An 8,724-nucleotide genomic window follows, 5' to 3' on the forward strand; every position below is an offset into this window, starting at 1 on the left:
ACTGGGGGCCTGTGGAGGGTGTGGGGACCGGCAGGCGGCAGGGCAGGGCTCGGCGAAGGCGTGATGGGGGCCACGCCCCACCCGCGCAGCGGTCCCCAGAAGGGGCCCTTGTGACCGATTCCTTGCTGTCCACAAAGGCAGCAGCCGCTCGTGGGCGGGAGGGTGGCCAGCTTCCCTCGCTTGGCGTTTTCTCTTCCGAAGCCCCACCGGCTTCAGGGGCTGTACCGGGTCTTTGCCTGTCTGGGCTGCCAAGCTCACCACCCATCCCCAGAAAACGACGTTCACCGGAGCCTGTCGGTCTCCTGCCTTCCTAGACTGTCCTCCCACTTCTCTGGAGCACCAACTTAGCTAGAGGATGGAGTATCTCTTGGACCCGCGGGGCGCCCTACAAGACGCCTGGACCCCACAGCTGCCCCATTGCGACTATCCCCGGCCTTTCCCACGCGGTTCCCTCCAGCTCAGAAGCCCCACTCGGAACCAGAAACGTTCTGCAGGTTTCAAATGAAAGCCTCCTCTCCAATCTCTCCGCTTGCTCAGCTCTATCAACGTCCCGGTCTCTAACGGCACAGAGCTCGTACCCTCGCGCTGTCCTGCTGGTTTCCCCATCGAGGCGGTAACCCGGTCTACACCGGCTAATGCCGGCTCGCCTAACCCGAGAGGTGCGGAAGAAACCCGGCAGTTTAACGGATTGAGCATGCATTTAATGGGATCGACATACAAACTCTAAAATCTAGATTTCATCCTTAGGTGGACATCATCAGTCTCTAAATTTAATTCAAGTACCCTAAATTGCCAATTCCTTATTTAAAGGAATCCACTCTTTTTTTTTTTTTTTTTTTTTTTTTTAGTAACGGTTTCTTTCCTCATTTCCTGATGATCAAAAACAGGGTGGGATTTAAATGTCTTTGTGGTGCAGTGGAAACATCGCCAGAAATGAGACGGTCTCATTTTATTTAGTAGTTATCGTTGGGTTGAAATTAGATCTGAGTTGACTTTGGCTTGCTTTGCCATTTTGACCACTAATTTCTTCGACTACAAACTGAAGGAGTTGAGCAAGGTCATTTCAAAGGTTCCTTCTTGCCTCAAAATAAAAACAAGATGATTACTTGGCTAAAAAAGAAAAAACAAAACAATGAAAATTTCTACGCCTTAATCCTGATTCTGGTTCTCTCTCGAAAGCAGGCAATACACCCAATTGCAGACCCCTCCACCTCGCACGGACATGTCCCCCCCCCCCCGCGCGCAAGTTTATCCCATTTGATCCTCCAGCTACTATCTCTCTGAGAATCACCTGGGGACTAAGAAAAAAAAAACAAAAAACAAAACTCAGGCCTCCGGGCGGCTGTCATGGTTGATGTGGCTAGTCTGGGCTGAGATCTCAGAGGGCGTTTTGTGAAGCTCCTTCCCTCTTCGTTTTGAAACATCTAGTGTTTTTTGTTTGATCATTTGTTTGTTCGGTTGGTTTAGTTTCGTTTGTTTTGCTTTGTTTTTTAATGTGGTGCTAGGACAGAACTCAGGGCCCTGCACGGGCTAAGCACACACTTTACAGCTGAGCTACATCTCCAGCCTTCATCCTTTTGTTTGTTTTTACACCTGCTCCTCCTCCTCCTCTGCTCTCTGAAAATTTTATTCAGGAGGCCTGAGGTCTGACTAGGAATGTTTGTTGGTACCCCCGCCCCCAGAGACACACACATTCTGAAGTAGATTGCCCTGGAATTAATGTGGACCTTGTAGCTATGCTCTTTTCCATGCATGCGCGAGGGTGCACACACACACACACCTACCTCAAGGTCTACAGCAGGCTCTCACCAAAGGAGAGCATGTCATTCTTCATTCTTCTGGTTTCTTACTTGGCTTTGCACTCCAGGGAATCTAAAATGTGACTGTGCACATGGACATGTTGGGGCTCAGAACACAACACCCCAAAGTATGGTGCCTTGGCGTGCTGAGTCCTTTGAACTTGATGGAAGGGGGTTCAAAAGCAAAATCTTTGTGAGCTGTTACTGACCTTCTTTCTCCTGCTCCCCTTCTCCTTTAGGGCAAGTTGCAGAAATTACAATTCTTCTTTCCCTAAAATGGTTTGTAGAATCTGGAACCCCCTTCTAGTCTTTCAAAGCCAAACCATAAAACCTAGAAAGTTTCTCTGATCTACCTTGTCTGAGAGCAGATCATAAGACCTCTTTCCGGAAGAGGTGCTGCCTTGTACCCAGGAGGTAAAAATGCAACAGAGAGGCCAAGAAGAATCTCTGGACAGGCCTTGTTGCATTTCCCACTCAGTCTATTACTATTAGATCCTGTCCTTTTGACCACTCACATTTCTACATCGTTGACCATTCTCATCAAATCCAAGGATAAAAATGGACAGTTTCCCTGGGCCTTTGGGTCTTCATTTCTGAAGGATCCTGTGTTATGTAAAATGTTGATTAAATAAATTTGTTATATATTTTTCTCCTGTTAACCCGTTTTTTTGTTATGGGAGTGTCAGCCCTAATCCCTATGATGGGTGAAGTAGTGTATTACATCCTCTTTGTTCTTGTAAACACCCAGGAATTTTGTTAAAATTGCAGAGTCTAATTCAGTAGATCTGGGATATAGGCTGAGATTTGGCATTTCTAATGAACCTCCAGGTGCTGCCAATGCCACTGATCTGAAGACCACATTTTGAGAAGTAAGCATCCAGTAGTCATTTTTTATTCATGGAGTAAATATGTTTTCCTTCATGTTACTGCTGCCCTGATTGAATACACTGCTATTGTCTCCTCCAGAAAAAATTCCCTGACTGACTCACCCCTGGGAGCTCCCTTTTCAGAATGTAAATGATTAATAATTCACTGCTTATTTCATGTGTGGGGCAAGAATGGTAGTGCTTGCCTGATCTGCATTCTGTGCTCACACACACCTACCTGGATACCAAGGACACTGTGTTCCCCTAAACAAACCCTGCTGATTAACTGAAAGATAATATTGACTTACAGTTTTGTTTTGTTTGTTTGTTTTTTCTGGTACTGGAGATTAAACCCAGGGCTTTTGCACTACATCTCCAGTTTTTTAATTTGAGACAGGGTCCCACTAAATTGCCAGGTTGAGCTCAAACTTGTGATCCTCATACCTCAGCCTTTCATGCGCGTGGGATTACAGGGATGGGCCACCACCTCAGGCTTTAGCTTACATTCTTGGAGGACATACCATGTGCCAGGCTTCTTGCTGCATTTTTACATGCATTGTGTAGCAGTTCAGCCAACTGCTGAACTCACTTTACAAATAAAGAAACCAGGGCTTCCTGTTATGCTCCTTCTAGCACCACAATTCACAGCAGTATTGCCCCTGGGAGGTATTTTAGAAAACTGCAGGTGCTTTTATTGGTTATCATGACGGGGGGAGGGGCCCACTGGCCTTCAGTGGGCATGGCCTGGGATGCAGGACATCCTGTCTCACATGGCCTTTATATGTCAGACTCCATTTTCGGTTCTGTTAAGATGTGTTTCTGTGCACCGGGGACTTAGCTCACTGGTTCCACTAGGTCCAGAGTTCGATCCCCGGTACCAAAAAGAAAAAAAAAAGTGCTTCTAATTACATTAAAACTTTAATTCTGTTTTCCACGTAAACACAAAATATATTTGCACCTTTTGAATACACACAAAATTTTCTGGGAATACAACTATCGTATAAGTCTAAGAAAGATGGTACTGTTTTCCATTTTAGAATACCAGGAAACTGAGCCAGTTCCACTCACGGCATCTGAGTCAGCAATCAACACATCTGCTCCTATCACATGCATCACTGCCACAGGCCTAGTAATTCCATATGTGTGTATGAGTATATTTATTTAGCTCTTGTTTCAAAATGTCAAAAATTAAGAAAACGTGTCAATACTCTTCCAGAGTCTTGATCTTCTGTCTGTTCTTATAAGAAAGAATGAATGAATGTCTGACTACTTCTTTATGACTTCTAGAGTAGTTCTGAGTGAACATTTATAAAAGCAAATGCACATTAATTATGTATGCCACTACTTTTATTTCCCCTCTGTTATCATTTAGGTCACTGTATTGATTTTTAAATTATATGTATATGTATTATCCATGAATTCATTTCATAATCACAATAGTGAATAAGCCAAAAGAACTATTATAAAAAGTGAGAGACAACCATTACAGCAAGAAGATCCAAAGAACCATGGCAACTAAATGCAATGTGGGATTCTATGTGGAGCAGAAACAGAGACCTGAGCAAAAAATTGAGGGTATCTGAATAAAGTACTGACTTCACTTAATAATAATGTATCAACTATATATAGTTCATTGTTTATAACAAATGTACTTTAATGTAATAAGAGAAACTAGGTATGAGGTATAAAGAATTCTGTACTACCTTCTCAATTGTATGCAAATCTAAAACTTCTAAAAATAAAGGCTATTTTTTAAAATAAAAGAAAATAAAAAGGGGAGGATATGGGAAGACTTGAGTCCAAGATAGACATTCTAACCTTGAACTTTGTCTATTTCAGAAGGGAGACAGAGGAGGGACAAAGCAAGTGGTAACTTTAGTTGTGGGCAGTAAAGCATTCATTAACATTGGTGAGAAAGGTGGAATGTGACAAAAATTAAACTCATATTTATGATTTCAAACAAATTCCTCTCTCTTAAATCGGGACTTATTTTCAGTGTACATAAACATTTCAGAGTTTTTTTAAATTTTATGAAATCTCAAATTCTTAAACCAGTGGGTTTCCATCAGGACAGTGTAGAAAGTTGCATATAGGTAAGAGCAGGTGGGCAGAAAACCTAATGAAAGATAGGGAATTATATAAGGCCTTTTTTGTGCTCTTATTTTTTCCTTTTCATATTTTTGGCAAATACCCCAAAGCTCTAGTACCAGGAATATACATAGGAAAGAAAGAAAGACCAAGAGAGCTAGTACCCTACCTGGGAATTAAAGTCACAGTACCTCTGGGGGAGCCCTGTGCTGAGTGAAGAGAGTAGTAAAGACACTGCATATAAAAATCCACTAAATCCTCACAATCCTGTAAAGCAGGTATGGTATTATTAGTTCCCCAATTTGTTTGGGGTTTTTATTATTTTTTAATAAGAAGGAGGTTTATTGGGCTTTTTAAAGTTTCTTTGTTAGTATATGTTTGAGATACATAATGAAGATATTCATCATGGGGTATTGGTACATATAACATCTTTAACCCTTTCACTCCCCCTTCCCCTCCTCTGTTTCCCATCTTCCCTTATCCCCAGATAGCCCCTCATTTTGAAAATAAGAAAACCAAGGAGCACATTAAATAACACTGCTAATGAACTTAGGAGCTGCGCTCACGAGACTCGCCTTTAACTCCTACACTGCAGTCAGCTGCTGTGGAAGAATCAAAGGGGGATGAAGGATGACCAAGAGAATGACTCTGCCCCTGATTTCAAGCATTCGATTTCAGACTAAGGTGCACTTGTTTTACTTGGTTACGTTTGCAGGCTTTAGAAATCCAAATATAAGCATATCATATTTTTTGTAAGTAGTCAAGCAATACAAGCAACATTTGAGATATTGTGCTCTTATAGACATGAACTCCAGGGCTGGGCTGGATAAGGAGCTGTCCAATACTGGGGGGTCTAAATTGGCTGCCAAAGTCACCCTCAAGAGAATATAGGAAAAGCTCTTGGAAAGTGAGAAGTACTTTATGTGTACACATGTGTGTCTGTGGACATGAGTGTTACATTTACAAACTCCTTTTCCCATAAAAATAATTGTAAATTGGGACACAACTACAGAACATTTGGAGAAACACCATATTAGTGATAAGCATTATGCAGTTTTTATGAGCAATTTATTATAGAGTTAGCCTTCCATATCCATGGGTTCTACATCTGTGTGTTCAACCAACTATAGATCACAAGTACACATTTTTAAAATTGCATCTGTACTAAACATGTATACATTCTTTGTCATTATCTTAAAACATAGTATAAAAACTATTTACAAATCATTTACATTGTAATTAGCTATCATGAATAATCTAAAGATGTTTTAGAGAATGTATATCAATTATATGCAAATACTATGCCATTTTATGTAAAGAATTTAAGCCTCCTTGGATTTGGGTATCCACTTAGGGGTCCTAGAACAAATCTTCCTTGGTTACCAAGGAACAGCTTGCCATGTTAGGCATCCAAAAATAATTCTTAAGTGTCATCTTCACCTTTAAAGAACTTACAGTTCAAACAGTATGGTACAGTTCTGCATTGCCAGCATGGCCATGCATCCTCTTGAGCAACAGGACTCAACTGTATCTATGCTTTACATGGAATAGACCTACCCCTTATAAGGATAGAGCAACCAACGCAACCTGTCAGGCTAGAAACATTCTTTGTTTACACATTGAACATTCCATGTCCTGGAAACTTCCTCCATCTCAGGGAAGTTGGGATAGTCACCCTATGAGAAGACTTTTTAAAAACTTGATACCCAAACCAACCCTGACCAATGGTGTCAGAATCTTTGGGGTGATTAAGCGTTACGTGTTTGGGAAAAGATCTCCAGATAATTCTAGTACATAGCCAAAGACAATAAAGCAATGCTACAGCACAGGACACCTCAACTTGCATGTGCAAAAAAAAAAATCATTGGCAATCTTGGTGAAATGAAGATTTTAGTTCAACAGGTCTGGAGTAGGGCCCAGTGCCTGCAGTTCTAACAACTTCCCTAGTGATACAAATACTGCTGATTAATGGATCACCCTCTGAGAGCCAAGGGCCTGGAATACATGAACAGAAGGTTTTGTTTCCACACTGGTGGAATCTATAATAGAGTAAGGAAGAAGTGAGAGATGTTGGAACAAAATGAGCAAAATTCAAATAAAAGGTAAGTAGTGATGCAGTAGACAGAAGTTCTAAGTAGAGAGAGAAGTTCTAAGACACATTACTCTCTCTAGGGTTCCTCAATGCTTATCACACTAGCTACACAGAGTGGGCATTCAGCACAGAGATAAGGTTACTCTGGATATGCTTTTCGGAGGTGAGTGCCAGAGTGATGGTGGGAATCTGTGATAAAATTAGCTAAAACTTTGTATAAATGTACAAAACCACAGTACTCTCTAAATCATGATTACTTCTGAGGAAACAAGGGGATTGGGATAAGGCATATTGGAAGAATGGGGGTAGCTGGAGAGTATTTCTTGATCTGAGTAGCACTTGGCTTATAATGATTTATTAATCTTTGCATCAGAGTTTTGTGATTTTTCAGTATATGTTTCATTTTTCAATACAAATATTTATTAAAAATATTATACAGAATGACCAAATGCCACCTGACTCATGAGTGCAAGGTCCTGAGTTCGATCCCCAGTACCAAAAAAAAAAAAGATATATTGAGAGGGATGTCTTCTTGGCTAATGCAGTTTGTCCTGAACCTTGCCAGTAGTTGGTTGCTAGAGGCTACTGCCTGTATAGGACTCATGAGTCATCTTACTCAACTCAATGGATAATGTCAAAGATACAGGGGAGAATGGGATTACAAAGACTAAAGTAAAGTTAGCTGAATCTCGCATGAGAACAGAGAGTTATATAAGTCCAAAAAATAGTTTCATTTTCTTATGTACACATAAAGAAAAATTTTTATGGCATCAGCTCTCCCTGATCCTCTTCCTACCCCATTAGTCTCTCTTCCAGAGCCCCAAACCCATGAATCCAAATGTCTCTGGACATCTCCAGAACACGCCATCCAAACTCAGTATGTCTTCAATGAGAAGCCCCCAACTTGTGTCTTCAGTTTCCTTCTGTTAACAAATTGCAGTACCATCTACCCTCTCCTCTCTAGCCAGAATCCTAGAAATGCCTCCTATTGATTGTATTCCTTCTCAACTGTGTTAGTCAGCTTTCTAAAGTCACTGTGACAAAATACTTCAGATCATCAGTCTATAAAAAGGAAAGATTTATTTTGACTCATAGTTTCAGGAATTTCAATCCATGGTCACTTGGCCATGTTGATATGGCCTATGGTGGCACTGCACTTCATAATAGGAAAGCATAACAGAGGAGGCTGCTTACCTCATGGCAGCCAGGAAACAGAAAGAGAGAAGAAAGGAAAGGGCAGGAGTTTCAAATGTCCCTTTCAAGGATACACACCCAGTGGGCTAATTTCCTCCCACAAGGCCCCATCTCCTAAGGTTCCACACCTGCCAGGAGTCTACGGGCTGGGGACTCTTTGCAGACCCCACCATCCCTTGTATTGTGGCATGGGCCCCCTAGCTAGCCTGTCTGCCCCAGACTCGCTCCCTGAAGAACTCTGCATATTCCTGTTACAGTGCTCTTCTCATAAAAATTATTCTAACCATGTTATTCTTTAGTTCACTGTTGTTTCTAGAATACAGGCTTAAAATTTTCGGTTGCTAGGGGAAGCCCTCATATTCTATGTTTTGCTACCCTTCACTTTCTGTACTGTTCCGTCCTCTCTAGCCATCCAACCCCCACATCTCAAACTGGAAAAAAACATCTTTGGCTTCCCAAGTTTGTCTAGATAATTTAGTTATGCCTCTGTGCTTTCACCCTTGCTAATCTTTTCTCTGAGAAGGGACTTATGGACTCTACTGCACCCGAGCCTGAGGCAAGCACATCATGGCACCTTCTGCTCTTTCAGGAGTTTCATTCTGCACAAGTCTTTTTTGACACACCATCCACTAAAGGACACTGATCTTTACCTCTCTAGTTTCTATCTCACAATTTATACCATATA

At 41.5% G+C, this 8,724-nt stretch overlaps 1 protein-coding gene across 1 annotated transcript in view; it reads right to left on the minus strand.

Annotated features, from left to right (window-relative positions):
• The window catches only part of Tmem163 (transmembrane protein 163), a 357,236-nt gene that overhangs the window by 235,560 nt on the left and 112,952 nt on the right, over window positions 1-8,724 (minus strand). The window lies entirely within an intron of this gene.

This window comes from Fukomys damarensis, unplaced genomic scaffold (assembly GCF_012274545.1).
Source record: "Fukomys damarensis isolate Sample0158 unplaced genomic scaffold, DMR_v1.0_HiC HiC_scaffold_29, whole genome shotgun sequence".
Taxonomy (NCBI): Eukaryota; Metazoa; Chordata; class Mammalia; order Rodentia; family Bathyergidae; genus Fukomys; species Fukomys damarensis.